This window comes from Rhinoderma darwinii, chromosome 4, assembly GCF_050947455.1.
Source record: "Rhinoderma darwinii isolate aRhiDar2 chromosome 4, aRhiDar2.hap1, whole genome shotgun sequence".
Taxonomy (NCBI): Eukaryota; Metazoa; Chordata; class Amphibia; order Anura; family Rhinodermatidae; genus Rhinoderma; species Rhinoderma darwinii.
In genome coordinates this window covers 130,617,155-130,631,504 of record NC_134690.1, presented here as the reverse complement: position 1 = coordinate 130,631,504, position 14,350 = coordinate 130,617,155, and the positions used below count along the sequence as shown (strand labels likewise).

The 14,350-nt window shown below is 43.3% G+C and overlaps 19 non-coding genes across 19 annotated transcripts in view; all 19 read left to right on the top strand.

Annotated features, from left to right (window-relative positions):
• Positions 1-8, top strand: part of TRNAL-CAA (transfer RNA leucine (anticodon CAA)) — a 109-nt gene extending 101 nt beyond the window's left edge. The window contains exon 2 of the tRNA in view: positions 1-8. This exon is cut by the window's left edge and continues 38 nt beyond it. This is a non-coding gene — a tRNA (tRNA-Leu).
• A 409-nt stretch (positions 9-417) lies between these two features.
• TRNAL-CAA (transfer RNA leucine (anticodon CAA)) lies at positions 418-526 on the top strand. Its single transcript has 2 exons — positions 418-455; positions 481-526. It is a non-coding gene; the product is annotated as a tRNA-Leu (tRNA).
• A 409-nt stretch (positions 527-935) lies between these two features.
• On the top strand, positions 936-1,044 carry TRNAL-CAA (transfer RNA leucine (anticodon CAA)). The gene is made up of 2 exons: positions 936-973; positions 999-1,044. It is a non-coding gene; the product is annotated as a tRNA-Leu (tRNA).
• A 409-nt stretch (positions 1,045-1,453) lies between these two features.
• TRNAL-CAA (transfer RNA leucine (anticodon CAA)) lies at positions 1,454-1,562 on the top strand. The gene is made up of 2 exons: positions 1,454-1,491; positions 1,517-1,562. It is a non-coding gene; the product is annotated as a tRNA-Leu (tRNA).
• A 409-nt stretch (positions 1,563-1,971) lies between these two features.
• TRNAL-CAA (transfer RNA leucine (anticodon CAA)) lies at positions 1,972-2,080 on the top strand. Its single transcript has 2 exons — positions 1,972-2,009; positions 2,035-2,080. It is a non-coding gene; the product is annotated as a tRNA-Leu (tRNA).
• A 408-nt stretch (positions 2,081-2,488) lies between these two features.
• On the top strand, positions 2,489-2,597 carry TRNAL-CAA (transfer RNA leucine (anticodon CAA)). The gene is made up of 2 exons: positions 2,489-2,526; positions 2,552-2,597. It is a non-coding gene; the product is annotated as a tRNA-Leu (tRNA).
• A 409-nt stretch (positions 2,598-3,006) lies between these two features.
• Positions 3,007-3,115, top strand: TRNAL-CAA (transfer RNA leucine (anticodon CAA)). Its single transcript has 2 exons — positions 3,007-3,044; positions 3,070-3,115. It is a non-coding gene; the product is annotated as a tRNA-Leu (tRNA).
• A 409-nt stretch (positions 3,116-3,524) lies between these two features.
• Positions 3,525-3,633, top strand: TRNAL-CAA (transfer RNA leucine (anticodon CAA)). The gene is made up of 2 exons: positions 3,525-3,562; positions 3,588-3,633. It is a non-coding gene; the product is annotated as a tRNA-Leu (tRNA).
• A 919-nt stretch (positions 3,634-4,552) lies between these two features.
• TRNAL-CAA (transfer RNA leucine (anticodon CAA)) lies at positions 4,553-4,661 on the top strand. The gene is made up of 2 exons: positions 4,553-4,590; positions 4,616-4,661. It is a non-coding gene; the product is annotated as a tRNA-Leu (tRNA).
• A 409-nt stretch (positions 4,662-5,070) lies between these two features.
• On the top strand, positions 5,071-5,179 carry TRNAL-CAA (transfer RNA leucine (anticodon CAA)). Its single transcript has 2 exons — positions 5,071-5,108; positions 5,134-5,179. It is a non-coding gene; the product is annotated as a tRNA-Leu (tRNA).
• Positions 5,180-5,588: 409 nt separating this feature from the next.
• Positions 5,589-5,697, top strand: TRNAL-CAA (transfer RNA leucine (anticodon CAA)). Its single transcript has 2 exons — positions 5,589-5,626; positions 5,652-5,697. It is a non-coding gene; the product is annotated as a tRNA-Leu (tRNA).
• Positions 5,698-6,624: 927 nt separating this feature from the next.
• Positions 6,625-6,733, top strand: TRNAL-CAA (transfer RNA leucine (anticodon CAA)). Its single transcript has 2 exons — positions 6,625-6,662; positions 6,688-6,733. It is a non-coding gene; the product is annotated as a tRNA-Leu (tRNA).
• A 409-nt stretch (positions 6,734-7,142) lies between these two features.
• TRNAL-CAA (transfer RNA leucine (anticodon CAA)) lies at positions 7,143-7,251 on the top strand. The gene is made up of 2 exons: positions 7,143-7,180; positions 7,206-7,251. It is a non-coding gene; the product is annotated as a tRNA-Leu (tRNA).
• Positions 7,252-8,178: 927 nt separating this feature from the next.
• TRNAL-CAA (transfer RNA leucine (anticodon CAA)) lies at positions 8,179-8,287 on the top strand. The gene is made up of 2 exons: positions 8,179-8,216; positions 8,242-8,287. It is a non-coding gene; the product is annotated as a tRNA-Leu (tRNA).
• A 409-nt stretch (positions 8,288-8,696) lies between these two features.
• On the top strand, positions 8,697-8,805 carry TRNAL-CAA (transfer RNA leucine (anticodon CAA)). The gene is made up of 2 exons: positions 8,697-8,734; positions 8,760-8,805. It is a non-coding gene; the product is annotated as a tRNA-Leu (tRNA).
• Positions 8,806-11,286: 2,481 nt separating this feature from the next.
• Positions 11,287-11,395, top strand: TRNAL-CAA (transfer RNA leucine (anticodon CAA)). The gene is made up of 2 exons: positions 11,287-11,324; positions 11,350-11,395. It is a non-coding gene; the product is annotated as a tRNA-Leu (tRNA).
• Positions 11,396-11,804: 409 nt separating this feature from the next.
• Positions 11,805-11,913, top strand: TRNAL-CAA (transfer RNA leucine (anticodon CAA)). Its single transcript has 2 exons — positions 11,805-11,842; positions 11,868-11,913. It is a non-coding gene; the product is annotated as a tRNA-Leu (tRNA).
• Positions 11,914-12,322: 409 nt separating this feature from the next.
• TRNAL-CAA (transfer RNA leucine (anticodon CAA)) lies at positions 12,323-12,431 on the top strand. Its single transcript has 2 exons — positions 12,323-12,360; positions 12,386-12,431. It is a non-coding gene; the product is annotated as a tRNA-Leu (tRNA).
• Positions 12,432-13,876: 1,445 nt separating this feature from the next.
• Positions 13,877-13,985, top strand: TRNAL-CAA (transfer RNA leucine (anticodon CAA)). Its single transcript has 2 exons — positions 13,877-13,914; positions 13,940-13,985. It is a non-coding gene; the product is annotated as a tRNA-Leu (tRNA).
• Positions 13,986-14,350: the final 365 nt, after the last annotated feature.

Below are 14,350 nucleotides of genomic sequence, written 5' to 3'. Positions count from 1 at the left end.
TTCTGTCAAGTATTTTGTTCAATAAAGTCAGTCATCTCACTTCCTGGAAATAACTTCTGACTCCAGTTGCGCACCATTGTGAGACTGGGGTTACCTGAACGAGGCATGGCTCAATCCACTTCCGTTGTTCCGGTGGCATATTAGGAAGCAGCTGCCTAACCCACTTGGTAAATGTAAGTGTGTGCTGGTCTTATTCCTGTAAATATCATCCAACATGAATTAAACTCTAGCAGGTGGGAACAAGAAGGCATTTCTTTCTAGGACGGTCAGCTTTTATGTCACCCAGAAGAGCCAATGATCTTAGAGTTGAATAAAGTCAAACAGATGAGAAATAAACTTGTACTTGAATAACAAAATGACTTGTATATTCGGGGTGATTGCATGTACCTTTCAGTCTTCTCTCCTAATACTCAGGATGTCAGGATGGCTGAGCGGTCCAAGGCGCCAGACTCAAGATGAAAATTCTTCCCTAGTTGGGTGTTCTGGTCTCTGAAAGGAGGTGTGGGTTCAAATCCCACTTCTGACAAGTATTTTGTTCAATAAAGTCAGTCATCTCACTTCCTGGAAATAACTTCTGACTCCAGTTGCGCACCATTGTGAGACTGGGGTTACCTGAACGAGTCATGGCTCAATCCACTTCCGTTGTTCCGGTGGCATATTAGGAAGCAGCTGCCTAACCCACTTGGTAAATGTCAGTGTGTGCTGGTCTTATTCCTGTAAATATCATCCAACAGGAATTAAACTCTAGCAGGTGGGAACAAGAAGGCATTTCTTTCTAGGACGGTCAGCTTTTATGTCACCCAGAAGAGCCAATGATCTTAGAGTTGAATAAAGTCAAACAGATGAGAAATAAACTTGTACTTGAATAACAAAATGACTTGTATATTCGGGGTGATTGCATGTACCTTTCAGTCTTCTCTCTTAATACTCTGGATGTCAGGATGGCCGAGCGGTCCAAGGCGCCAGACTCAAGATGAAAATTCTTCCCTAGTTGGGTGTTCTGGTCTCTGAAAGGAGGTGTGGGTTCAAAACCCACTTCTGACAATTATTTTGTTCAATAAAGTCAGTCATCTCACTTCCTGGAAATAACTTCTGACTCCAGTTGCGCACCATTGTGAGACTGGGGTTACCTGAACGAGTCATGGCTCAATCCACTTCCGTTGTTCCGGTGGCATATTAGGAAGCAGCTGCCTAACCCACTTGGAAAATGTAAGTGTGTGCTGGTCTTATTCCTGTAAATATCATCCAACAGGAATTAAACTCTAGCAGGTGGGAACAAGAAGGCATTTCTTTCTAGGACGGTCAGCTTTTATGTCACCCAGAAGAGCCAATGATCTTAGAGTTGAATAAAGTCAAACAGATGAGAAATAAACTTGTACTTGAATAACAAAATGACTTGTATATTCGTGGTGATTGCATGTACCTTTCAGTCTGCTCTCCTAATACTCAGGATGTCAGGATGGCCGAGCGGTCCAAGGCGCCAGACTCAAGATGAAAATTCTTCCCTAGTTGGGTGTTCTGGTCTCTGAAAGGAAGCGTGGGTTCAAATCCCACTTCTGACAAGTATTTTGTTCAATAAAGTCAGTCATCTCACTTCCTGGAAATAACTTCTGACTCCAGTTGCGCACCATTGTGAGACTGGGGTTACCTGAACGAGGCATGGCTCAATCCACTTCCGTTGTTCCGGTGGCATATTAGGAAGCAGCTGCCTAACCCACTTGGTAAATGTAAGTGTGTGCTGGTCTTATTCCTGTAAATATAATCCAACATGAATTAAACTCTAGCAGGTGGGAACAAGAAGGCATTTCTTTCTAGGACGGTCAGCTTTTATGTCACCCAGAAGAGCCAATGATCTTAGAGTTGAATAAAGTCAAACAGATGAGAAATAAACTTGTACTTGAATAACAAAATGACTTGTATATTCGGGGTGATTGCATGTACCTTTCAGTCTTCTCTCTTAATACTCTGGATGTCAGGATGGCCGAGCGGTCCAAGGCGCCAGACTCAAGATGAAAATTCTTCCCTAGTTGGGTGTTCTGGTCTCTGAAAGGAGGTGTGGGTTCAAAACCCACTTCTGACAATTATTTTGTTCAATAAAGTCAGTCATCTCACTTCCTGGAAATAACTTCTGACTCCAGTTGCGCACCATTGTGAGACTGGGGTTACCTGAACGAGGCATGGCTCAATCCACTTCCGTTGTTCCGGTGGCATATTAGGAAGCAGCTGCCTAACCCACTTGGTAAATGTAAGTGTGTGTTGGTCTTATTCTTTAAATATTATCCAACATGAATTAAACTCTAGCAGGTGGGAACAAGAAGGCATTTCTTTCTAGGACGGTCAGCTTTTATGTCACCCAGAAGAGCCAATGATCTTAGAGTTGAATAAAATCAAACAGATGAGAAATAAACTTGTACTTGAATAACAAAATGACTTGTATATTCGTGATGATTGCATGTACCTTTCAGTCTGCTCTCCTAATACTCAGGATGTCAGGATGGCCGAGCGGTCCAAGTCGCCAGACTCAAGATGAAAATTCTTCCCTAGTTGGGTGTTCTGGTCTCTGAAAGGAGGCGTGGGTTCAAATCCCACTTCTGACAAGTATTTTGTTCAATAAAGTCAGTCATCTCACTTCCTGGAAATAACTTCTGACTCCAGTTGCGCACCATTGTGAGACTGGGGTTACCTGAACGAGGCATGGCTCAATCCACTTCCGTTGTTCCAGTGGCATATTAGGAAGCAGCTGCCTAACCCACTTGGTAAATGTAAGTGTGTGCTGGTCTTATTCCTGTAAATATCATCCAACATGAATTAAACTCTAGCAGGTGGGAACAAGAAGGCATTTCTTTCTAGGACGGTCAGCTTTTATGTCACCCAGAAGAGCCAATGATCTTAGAGTTGAATAAAGTCAAACAGATGAGAAATAAACTTGTACTTGAATAACAAAATGACTTGTATATTCGGGGTGATTGCATGTACCTTTCAGTCTTCTCTCCTAATACTCAGGATGTCAGGATGGCCGAGCGGTCCAAGGCGCCAGACTCAAGATGAAAATTCTTCCCTAGTTGGGTGTTCTGGTCTCTGAAAGGAGGTGTGGGTTCAAATCCCACTTCTGACAAGTATTTTGTTCAATAAAGTCAGTCATCTCACTTCCTGGAAATAACTTCTGACTCCAGTTGCGCACCATTGTGAGACTGGGGTTACCTGAACGAGTCATGGCTCAATCCACTTCCGTTGTTCCGGTGGCATATTAGGAAGCAGCTGCCTAACCCACTTGGTAAATGTAAGTGTGTGCTGGTCTTATTCCTGTAAATATCATCCAACAGGAATTAAACTCTAGCAGGTGGGAACAAGAAGGCATTTCTTTCTAGGACGGTCAGCTTTTATGTCACCCAGAAGAGCCAATGATCTTAGAGTTGAATAAAGTCAAACAGATGAGAAATAAACTTGTACTTGAATAACAAAATGACTTGTATATTCGGGGTGATTGCATGTACCTTTCAGTCTTCTCTCTTAATACTCTGGATGTCAGGATGGCCGAGCGGTCCAAGGCGCCAGACTCAAGATGAAAATTCTTCCCTAGTTGGGTGTTCTGGTCTCTGAAAGGAGGTGTGGGTTCAAAACCCACTTCTGACAATTATTTTGTTCAATAAAGTCAGTCATCTCACTTCCTGGAAATAACTTCTGACTCCAGTTGCGCACCATTGTGAGACTGGGGTTACCTGAACGAGTCATGGCTCAATCCACTTCCGTTGTTCCGGTGGCATATTAGGAAGCAGCTGCCTAACCCACTTGGAAAATGTAAGTGTGTGCTGGTCTTATTCCTGTAAATATCATCCAACAGGAATTAAACTCTAGCAGGTGGGAACAAGAAGGCATTTCTTTCTAGGACGGTCAGCTTTTATGTCACCCAGAAGAGCCAATGATCTTAGAGTTGAATAAAGTCAAACAGATGAGAAATAAACTTGTACTTGAATAACAAAATGACTTGTATATTCGTGGTGATTGCATGTACCTTTCAGTCTGCTCTCCTAATACTCAGGATGGCCGAGCGGTCCAAGGCGCCAGACTCAAGATGAAAATTCTTCCCTAGTTGGGTGTTCTGGTCTCTGAAAGGAAGCGTGGGTTCAAATCCCACTTCTGACAAGTATTTTGTTCAATAAAGTCAGTCATCTCACTTCCTGGAAATAACTTCTGACTCCAGTTGCGCACCATTGTGAGACTGGGGTTACCTGAACGAGGCATGGCTCAATCCACTTCCGTTGTTCCGGTGGCATATTAGGAAGCAGCTGCCTAACCCACTTGGTAAATGTAAGTGTGTGCTGGTCTTATTCCTGTAAATATAATCCAACATGAATTAAACTCTAGCAGGTGGGAACAAGAAGGCATTTCTTTCTAGGACGGTCAGCTTTTATGTCACCCAGAAGAGCCAATGATCTTAGAGTTGAATAAAGTCAAACAGATGAGAAATAAACTTGTACTTGAATAGCAAAATGACTTGCATATTCGGGGTGATTGCATGTACCTTTCAGTCTTCTCTCCTAATACTCAGGATGTCAGGATGGCCGAGCGGTCCAAGGCGCCAGACTCAAGATGAAAATTCTTCCTTTGTTGGATGTTCTGGTCTCTGAAATGAGGCGTGGGTTCAAATCCCACTTCTGACAAGTATTTTGTTCAATAAAGTCAGTCATCTCACTTCCTGGAAATAACTTCTGACTCCAGTTGCGCACCATTGTGAGACTGGGGTTACCTGAACGAGGCATGGCTCAATCCACTTCCGTTGTTCCGGTGGCATATTAGGAAGCAGCTGCCTAACCCACTTGGTAAATGTAAGTGTGTGCTGGTCTTATTCCTGTAAATATAATCCAACATGAATTAAACTCTAGCAGGTGGGAACAAGAAGGCATTTCTTTCTAGGACGGTCAGCTTTTATGTCACCCAGAAGAGCCAATGATCTTAGAGTTGAATAAAGTCAAACAGATGAGAAATAAACTTGTACTTGAATAGCAAAATGACTTGCATATTCGGGGTGATTGCATGTACCTTTCAGTCTTCTCTCCTAATACTCAGGATGGCAGGATGGCCGAGCGGTCCAAGGCGCCAGACTCAAGATGAAAATTCTTCCTTTGTTGGGTGTTCTGGTCTCTGAAATGAGGCGTGGGTTCAAATCCCACTTCTGACAAGTATTTTGTTCAATAAAGTCAGTCATCTCACTTCCTGGAAATAACTTCTGACTCCAGTTGCGCACCATTGTGAGACTGGGGTTACCTGAACGAGGCATGGCTCAATCCACTTCCGTTGTTCCGGTGGCATATTAGGAAGCAGCTGCCTAACCCACTTGGTAAATGTAAGTGTGTGCTGGTCTTATTCCTGTAAATATCATCCAACATGAATTCAACTCTAGCAGGTGGGAACAAGAAGGCATTTCTTTCTAGGACGGTCAGCTTTTATGTCACCCAGAAGAGCCAATGATCTTAGAGTTGAATAAAGTCAAACAGATGAGAAATAAACTTGTACTTGAATAACAAAATGACTTGTATATTCGGGGTGATTGCATGTACCTTTCAGTCTTCTCTCCTAACACTCAGGATGTCAGGATGGCCGAGCGGTCCAAGGCGCCAGACTCAAGGGTAGAATTCTTCACTAGTTGGGTGTTCTGGTCTCTGAAAGGAGGTGTGGGTTCAAATCCCACTGCTGACAAGTATTTTGTTCAATAAAGTCAGTCATCTCACTTCCTGGAAATAACTTCTGACTCCAGTTGCGCACCATTGTGAGACTGGGGGTACCTGAACGAGGCATGGCTCAATCCACTTCCGTTGTCCCGGTGGCATATTAGGAAGCAGCTGCCTAACCCACTTGGTAAATGTAAGTGTGTGTTGGTCTTATTCCTGTAAATATCATCCAACATGAATAAAACTCTAGCAGGTGGGAACAAGAAGGCATTTCTTTCTAGGACGGTCAGCTTTTATGTCACCCAGAAGAGCCAATGATCTTAGAGTTGAATAAAGTCAAACAGATGAGAAATAAACTTGTACTTGAATAACAAAAGGACTTGTATATTCGGGGTGATTGCATGTACCTTTCAGTCTTCTCTCCTAATGCTCAGGATGTCAGGTTGGCCGAGCGGTCCAAGGCGCCAGACTCAAGGGTAAAATTCTTCCCTAGTTGGGTGTTCTGGTCTCTGAAAGGAGGAGTGGGTTCAAATTTCACTTCTGACAAGTATTTTGTTCAATAAAGTCAGTCATCTCACTTCCTGGAAATAACTTCTGACTCCAGTTGTGCACCATTGTGAGACTGGGGTTACCTGAACGAGGCATGGCTCAATCCACTTCTGTTGTTCCGGTGGCATATTAGGAAGCAGCTGCCTAACCCACTTGGTAAATGTAAGTGTGTGCTGGTCTTATTCCTGTAAATATCATCCAACATGAATTAAACTCTAGCAGGTGGGAACAAGAAGGCATTTCTTTCTAGGACGGTCAGCTTTTATGTCACCCAGAAGAGCCAATGATCTTAGAGTTGAATAAAGTCAAACAGATGAGAAATAAACTTGTACTTGAATAACAAAATGACTTGTATATTCGGGGTGATTACATGTACCTTTCAGTCTTCTCTCCTAATACTCAGGATGTCAGGATGGCCGAGCGGTCCAAGGCGCCAGACTCAAGATGAAAATTCTTCCTTTGTTGGGTGTTCTGGTCTCTGAAATGAGGCGTGGGTTCAAATCCCACTTCTGACAAGTATTTTGTTCAATAAAGTCAGTCATCTCACTTCCTGGAAATAACTTCTGACTCCAGTTGCGCACCATTGTGAGACTGGGGTTACCTGAACGAGGCATGGCTCAATCCACTTCCGTTGTTCCGGTGGCATATTAGGAAGCAGCTGCCTAACCCACTTGGTAAATGTAAGTGTGTGCTGGTCTTATTCCTGTAAATATCATCCAACATGAATTCAACTCTAGCAGGTGGGAACAAGAAGGCATTTCTTTCTAGGACGGTCAGCTTTTATGTCACCCAGAAGAGCCAATGATCTTAGAGTTGAATAAAGTCAAACAGATGAGAAATAAACTTGTACTTGAATAACAAAATGACTTGTATATTCGGGGTGATTGCATGTACCTTTCAGTCTTCTCTCCTAACACTCAGGATGTCAGGATGGCCGAGCGGTCCAAGGCGCCAGACTCAAGGGTAGAATTCTTCACTAGTTGGGTGTTCTGGTCTCTGAAAGGAGGTGTGGGTTCAAATCCCACTGCTGACAAGTATTTTGTTCAATAAAGTCAGTCATCTCACTTCCTGGAAATAACTTCTGACTCCAGTTGCGCACCATTGTGAGACTGGGGGTACCTGAACGAGGCATGGCTCAATCCACTTCCGTTGTCCCGGTGGCATATTAGGAAGCAGCTGCCTAACCCACTTGGTAAATGTAAGTGTGTGTTGGTCTTATTCCTGTAAATATCATCCAACATGAATAAAACTCTAGCAGGTGGGAACAAGAAGGCATTTCTTTCTAGGACGGTCAGCTTTTATGTCACCCAGAAGAGCCAATGATCTTAGAGTTGAATAAAGTCAAACAGATGAGAAATAAACTTGTACTTGAATAACAAAAGGACTTGTATATTCGGGGTGATTGCATGTACCTTTCAGTCTTCTCTCCTAATGCTCAGGATGTCAGGTTGGCCGAGCGGTCCAAGGCGCCAGACTCAAGGGTAAAATTCTTCCCTAGTTGGGTGTTCTGGTCTCTGAAAGGAGGAGTGGGTTCAAATTTCACTTCTGACAAGTATTTTGTTCAATAAAGTCAGTCATCTCACTTCCTGGAAATAACTTCTGACTCCAGTTGTGCACCATTGTGAGACTGGGGTTACCTGAACGAGGCATGGCTCAATCCACTTCTGTTGTTCCGGTGGCATATTAGGAAGCAGCTGCCTAACCCACTTGGTAAATGTAAGTGTGTGCTGGTCTTATTCCTGTAAATATCATCCAACATGAATTAAACTCTAGCAGGTGGGAACAAGAAGGCATTTCTTTCTAGGACGGTCAGCTTTTATGTCACCCAGAAGAGCCAATGATCTTAGAGTTGAATAAAGTCAAACAGATGAGAAATAAACTTGTACTTGAATAACAAAATGACTTGTATATTCGGGGTGATTGCATGTACCTTTCAGTCTTCTCTCCTAATACTCAGGATGTCAGGATGGCCGAGCGGTCCAAGGCGCCAGACTCAAGATGAAAATTCTTCCCTAGTTGGGTGTTCTGGTCTCTGAAAGGAGGCGTGGGTACAAATCCCACTTCTGACAAGTATTTTGTTCAATAAAGTCAGTCATCTCACTTCCTGGAAATAACTTCTGACTCCAGTTGCGCACCATTGTGAGACTGGGGTTACCTGAACGAGTCATGGCTCAATCCACTTCCGTTGTTCCGGTGGCATATTAGGAAGCAGCTGCCTAACCCACTTGGTAAATGTAAGTGTGTGCTGGTCTTATTCCTGTAAATATCATCCAACAGGAATTAAACTCTAGCAGGTGGGAACAAGAAGGCATTTCTTTCTAGGACGGTCAGCTTTTATGTCACCCAGAAGAGCCAATGATCTTAGAGTTGAATAAAGTCAAACAGATGAGAAATAAACTTGTACTTGAATAACAAAATGACTTGTATATTCGGGGTGATTGCATGTACCTTTCAGTCTGCTCTCCTAATACTCAGGATGTCAGGATGGCCGAGCGGTCCAAGGCGCCAGACTCAAGATGAAAATTCTTCCCTAGTTGGGTGTTCTGGTCTCTGAAAGGAGGCGTGGGTTCAAATCCCACTTCTGACAAGTATTTTGTTCAATAAAGTCAGTCATCTCACTTCCTGGAAATAACTTCTGACTCCAGTTGCGCACCATTGTGAGACTGGGGGTACCTGAACGAGGCATGGCTCAATCCACTTCCGTTGTCCCGGTGGCATATTAGGTAGCAGCTGCCTAACCCACTTGGTAAATGTAAGTGTGTGTTGGTCTTATTCCTGTAAATATCATCCAACATGAATAAAACTCTAGCAGGTGGGAACAAGAAGGCATTTCTTTCTAGGACGGTCAGCTTTTATGTCACCCAGAAGAGCCAATGATCTTAGAGTTGAATAAAGTCAAACAGATGAGAAATAAACTTGTACTTGAATAACAAAAGGACTTGTATATTCGGGGTGATTGCATGTACCTTTCAGTCTTCTCTCCTAATACTCAGGATGTCAGGTTGGCCGAGCGGTCCAAGGTGCCAGACTCAAGGGTAAAATTCTTCCCTAGTTGGGTGTTCTGGTCTCTGAAAGGAGGAGTGGGTTCAAATTTCACATCTGACAAGTATTTTGTTCAATAAAGTCAGTCATCTCACTTCCTGGAAATAACTTCTGACTCCAGTTGTGCACCATTGTGAGACTGGGGTTACCTGAACGAGGCATGGCTCAATCCACTTCCGTTGTTCCGGTGGCATATTAGGAAGCAGCTGCCTAACCCACTTGGTAAATGTAAGTGTGTGCTGCTCTTATTCCTGTAAATATCATCCAACATGAATTAAACTCTAGCAGGTGGGAACAAGAGGGCATTTCTTTCTAGGACGGTCAGCTTTTATGTCACCCAGAAGAGCCAATGATCTTAGAGTTGAATAAAGTCAAACAGATGAGAAATAAACTTGTACTTGAATAACAAAAGGACTTGTATATTCGGGGTGATTGCATGTACCTTTCAGTCTTCTCTCCTAATACTCAGGATGTCAGGTTGGCCGAGCGGTCCAAGGCGCCAGACTCAAGGGTAAAATTCTTCCCTAGTTGGGTGTTCTGGTCTCTGAAAGGAGGAGTGGGTTCAAATTTCACTTCTGACAAGTATTTTGTTCAATAAAGTCAGTCATCTCACTTCCTGGAAATAACTTCTGACTCCAGTTGTGCACCATTGTGAGACTGGGGTTACCTGAACGAGGCATGGCTCAATCCACTTCTGTTGTTCCGGTGGCATATTAGGAAGCAGCTGCCTAACCCACTTGGTAAATGTAAGTGTGTGCTGGTCTTATTCCTGTAAATATCATCCAACATGAATTAAACTCTAGCAGGTGGGAACAAGAAGGCATTTCTTTCTAGGACGGTCAGCTTTTATGTCACCCAGAAGAGCCAATGATCTTAGAGTTGAATAAAGTCAAACAGATGAGAAATAAACTTGTACTTGAATAACAAAATGACTTGTATATTCGGGGTGATTGAATGTACCTTTCAGTCTTCTCTCCTAATACTCAGGATGTCAGGATGGCCGAGCGGTCCAAGGCGCCAGACTCAAGATGAAAATTCTTCCCTAGTTGGGTGTTCTGGTCTCTGAAAGGAGGCGTGGGTACAAATCCCACTTCTAACAAGTATTTTGTTCAATAAAGTCAGTCATCTCACTTCCTGGAAATAACTTCTGACTCCAGTTGCGCACCATTGTGAGAATGGGGTTACCTGAACGAGGCATGGCTCAATCCACTTCCGTTGTTCCGGTGGCATATTAGGAAGCAGCTGCCTAACCCACTTGGTAAATGTAAGTGTGTGCTGGTCTTATTCCTGTAAATATCATCCAACATGAATTAAACTCTAGCAGTTGTGAACAAGAATGCATTTCTTTCTAGGACGGTCAGCTTTTATGTCACCCAGAAGAGCCAATGATCTTAGAGTTGAATAAAGTCAAACAGATGAGAAATAAACTTGTACTTGAATAACAAAATGACTTGTATATTCGCGGTGATTGCATGTACCTTTCAGTCTTCTCTCCTAACACTCAGGATGTCAGGATGGCCGAGCGGTCCAAGGCGCCAGACTCAAGGGTAAAATTCCTCCCTAGTTGGGTGTTCTGGTCTCTGAAAGGAGGCGTGGGTTCAAATTTCCCTTCTGACAAGTATTTTGTTCAATAAAGTCAGTCATCTCACTTCCTGGAAATAACTTCTGACTCCAGTTGTGCACCATTGTGAGACTGGGGTTACCTGAACGAGGCATGGCTCAATCCACTTCCGTTGTTCCGGTGGCATATTAGGAAGCAGCTGCCTAACCCACTTGGTAAATGTAAGTGTGTGCTGCTCTTATTCCTGTAAATATCATCCAACATGAATTAAACTCTAGCAGGTGGGAACAAGAAGGCATTTCTTTTTAGGACGGTCAGCTTTTATGTCACCCAGAAGAGCCAATGATCTTAGAGTTGAATAAAGTCAAACAGATGAGAAATAAACTTGTACTTGAATAACAAAATGACTTGTATATTCGGGGTGATTGCATGTACCTTTCAGTCTTCTCTCCTATTACTCAGGATGTCAGGATGGCCGAGCAGTCCAAGGCGCCAGACTCAAGATGAAAATTCTTCCCTAGTTGGGTGTTCTGGTCTCTGAAAGGAGGCGTGGGTTCAAATCCCACTTCTGACAAGTATTTTGTTCAATAAAGTCAGTCATCTCACTTCATGGAAATAACTTCTGACTCCAGTTGCGCACCATTGTGAGACTGGGGTTACCTGAACGAGGCATGGCTCAATCCACTTCCGTTGTTCCGGTGGCATATTAGGAAGCAGCTGCCTAACCCACTTGGTAAATGTAAGTGTGTGCTGGTCTTATTCCTGTAAATATCATCCAACATGAATTAAACTCTAGCAGGTGGGAACAAGAAGGCATTTCTTTCTAGGACGGTCAGCTTTTATGTCACCCAGAAGAGCCAATGATCTTAGAGTTGAATAAAGTCAAACAGATGAGAAATAAACTTGTACTTGAATAACAAAATGACTTGTATATTCGGGGTGATTGCATGTACCTTTCAGTCTTCTCTCCTAATACTCAGGATGTCAGGATGGCCGAGCGGTCCAAGGTGCCAGACTCAAGATGAAAATTCTTCCCTAGTTGGGTGTTCTGGTCTCTGAAAGGAGGCGTGGGTTCAAATCCCACTTCTGACAAGTATTTTGTTCAATAAAGTCAGTCATCTCACTTCCTGGAAATAACTTCTGACTCCAGTTGCGCACCATTGTGAGACTGGGGTTACCTGAACGAGGCATGGCTCAATCCACTTCCGTTGTTCCGGTGGCATATTAGGAAGCAGCTGCCTAACCCACTTGGTAAATGTAAGTGTGTGCTGGTCTTATTCCTGTAAATATCATCCAACATGAATTAAACTCTAGCAGGTGGGAACAAGAAGGCATTTCTTTCTAGGACGGTCAGCTTTTATGTCACCCAGAAGAGCCAATGATCTTAGAGTTGAATAAAGTCAAACAGATGAGAAATAAACTTGTACTTGAATAACAAAATGACTTGTATATTCGGGGTGATTGCATGTACCTTTCAGTCTTCTCTCCTAATACTCAGGATGTCAGGATGGCCGAGCGGTCCAAGGTGCCAGACTCAAGATGAAAATTCTTCCCTGTTCAGGTGTTCTGGTCTCTGAAAGGAGGCGTGGGTTCAAATCCCATTTCTGACAAGTATTTTGTTCAATAAAGTCAGTCATCTCACTTCCTGGAAATAACATCTGACTCCAGTTGCGCACCATTGTGAGAATGGGGTTACCTGAACGAGGCATGGCTCAATCCACTTCCGTTGTTCCGGTGGCATATTAGGAAGCAGCTGCCTAACCCACTTGGTAAATGTAAGTGTGTGCTGGTCTTATTCCTGTAAATATCATCCAACAGGAATTAAACTCTAGCAGGTGGGAACAAGAAGGCATTTCTTTCTAGGACGGTCAGCTTTTATGTCACCCAGAAGAGCCAATGATCTTAGAGTTGAATAAAGTCAAACAGATGAGAAATAAACTTGTACTTGAATAACAAAAGGACTTGTATATTCGGGGTGATTGCATGTACCTTTCAGTCTTCTCTCCTAATACTCAGGATGTCAGGTTGGCCGAGCGGTCCAAGGCGCCAGACTCAAGGGTAAAATTCTTCCCTAGTTGGGTGTTCTGGTCTCTGAAAGGAGGCGTGGGTACAAATCCCACTTCTGACAAGTATTTTGTTCAATAAAGTCAGTCATCTCACTTCCTGGAAATAACTTCTGACTCCAGTTGCGCACCATTGTGAGAATGGGGTTACCTGAACGAGGCATGGCTCAATCCACTTCCGTTGTTCCGGTGGCATATTAGGAAGCAGCTGCCTAACCCACTTGGTAAATGTAAGTGTGTGCTGGTCTTATTCCTGTAAATATCATCCAACATGAATTAAACTCTAGCAGGTGGGAACAAGAAGGCATTTCTTTCTAGGACGGTCAGCTTTTATGTCACCCAGAAGAGCCAATGATCTTAGAGTTGAATAAAGTCAAACAGATGAGAAATAAACTTGTACTTGAATAACAAAATGACTTGTATATTCGCGGTGATTGCATGTACCTTTCAGTCTTCTCTCCTAACACTCAGGATGTCAGGATGGCCGAGCGGTCCAAGGCGCCAGACTCAAGGGTAAAATTCCTCCCTAGTTGGGTGTTCTGGTCTCTGAAAGGAGGCGTGGGTTCAAATTTCACTTCTGACAAGTATTTTGTTCAATAAAGTCAGTCATCTCACTTCCTGGAAATAACTTCTGACTCCAGTTGCGCACCATTGTGAGACTGGGGTTACCTGAACGAGGCATGGCTCAATCCACTTCCGTTGTTCCGGTGGCATATTAGGAAGCAGCTGCCTAACCCACTTGGTAAATGTAAGTGTGTGCTGCTCTTATTCCTGTAAATATCATCCAACATGAATTAAACTCTAGCAGGTGGGAACAAGAAGGCATTTCTTTCTAGGACGGTCAGCTTTTATGTCACCCAGAAGAGCCAATGATCTTAGAGTTGAATAAAGTCAAACAGATGAGAAATAAACTTGTACTTGAATAACAAAATGACTTGTATATTCGGGGTGATTGCATGTACCTTTCAGTCTTCTCTCCTATTACTCAGGATGTCAGGATGGCCGAGCGGTCCAAGGCGCCAGACTCAAGATGAAAATTCTTCCCTAGTTGGGTGTTCTGGTCTCTGAAAGGAGGCGTGTGTTCAAATCCCACTTCTGACAAGTATTTTGTTCAATAAAGTCAGTCATCTCACTTCATGGAAATAACTTCTGACTCCAGTTGCGCACCATTGTGAGACTGGGGTTACCTGAACGAGGCATGGCTCAATCCACTTCCGTTGTTCCGGTGGCATATTAGGAAGCAGCTGCCTAACCCACTTGGTAAATGTAAGTGTGTGCTGGTCTTATTCCTGTAAATATCATCCAACATGAATTAAACTCTAGCAGGTGGGAACAAGAAGGCATTTCTTTCTAGGACGGTCAGCTTTTATGTCACCCAGAAGAGCCAATGATCTTAGAGTTGAATAAAGTCAAACAGATGAGAAATAAACTTGTACTTGAATAACAAAATGACTTGTATATTCGGG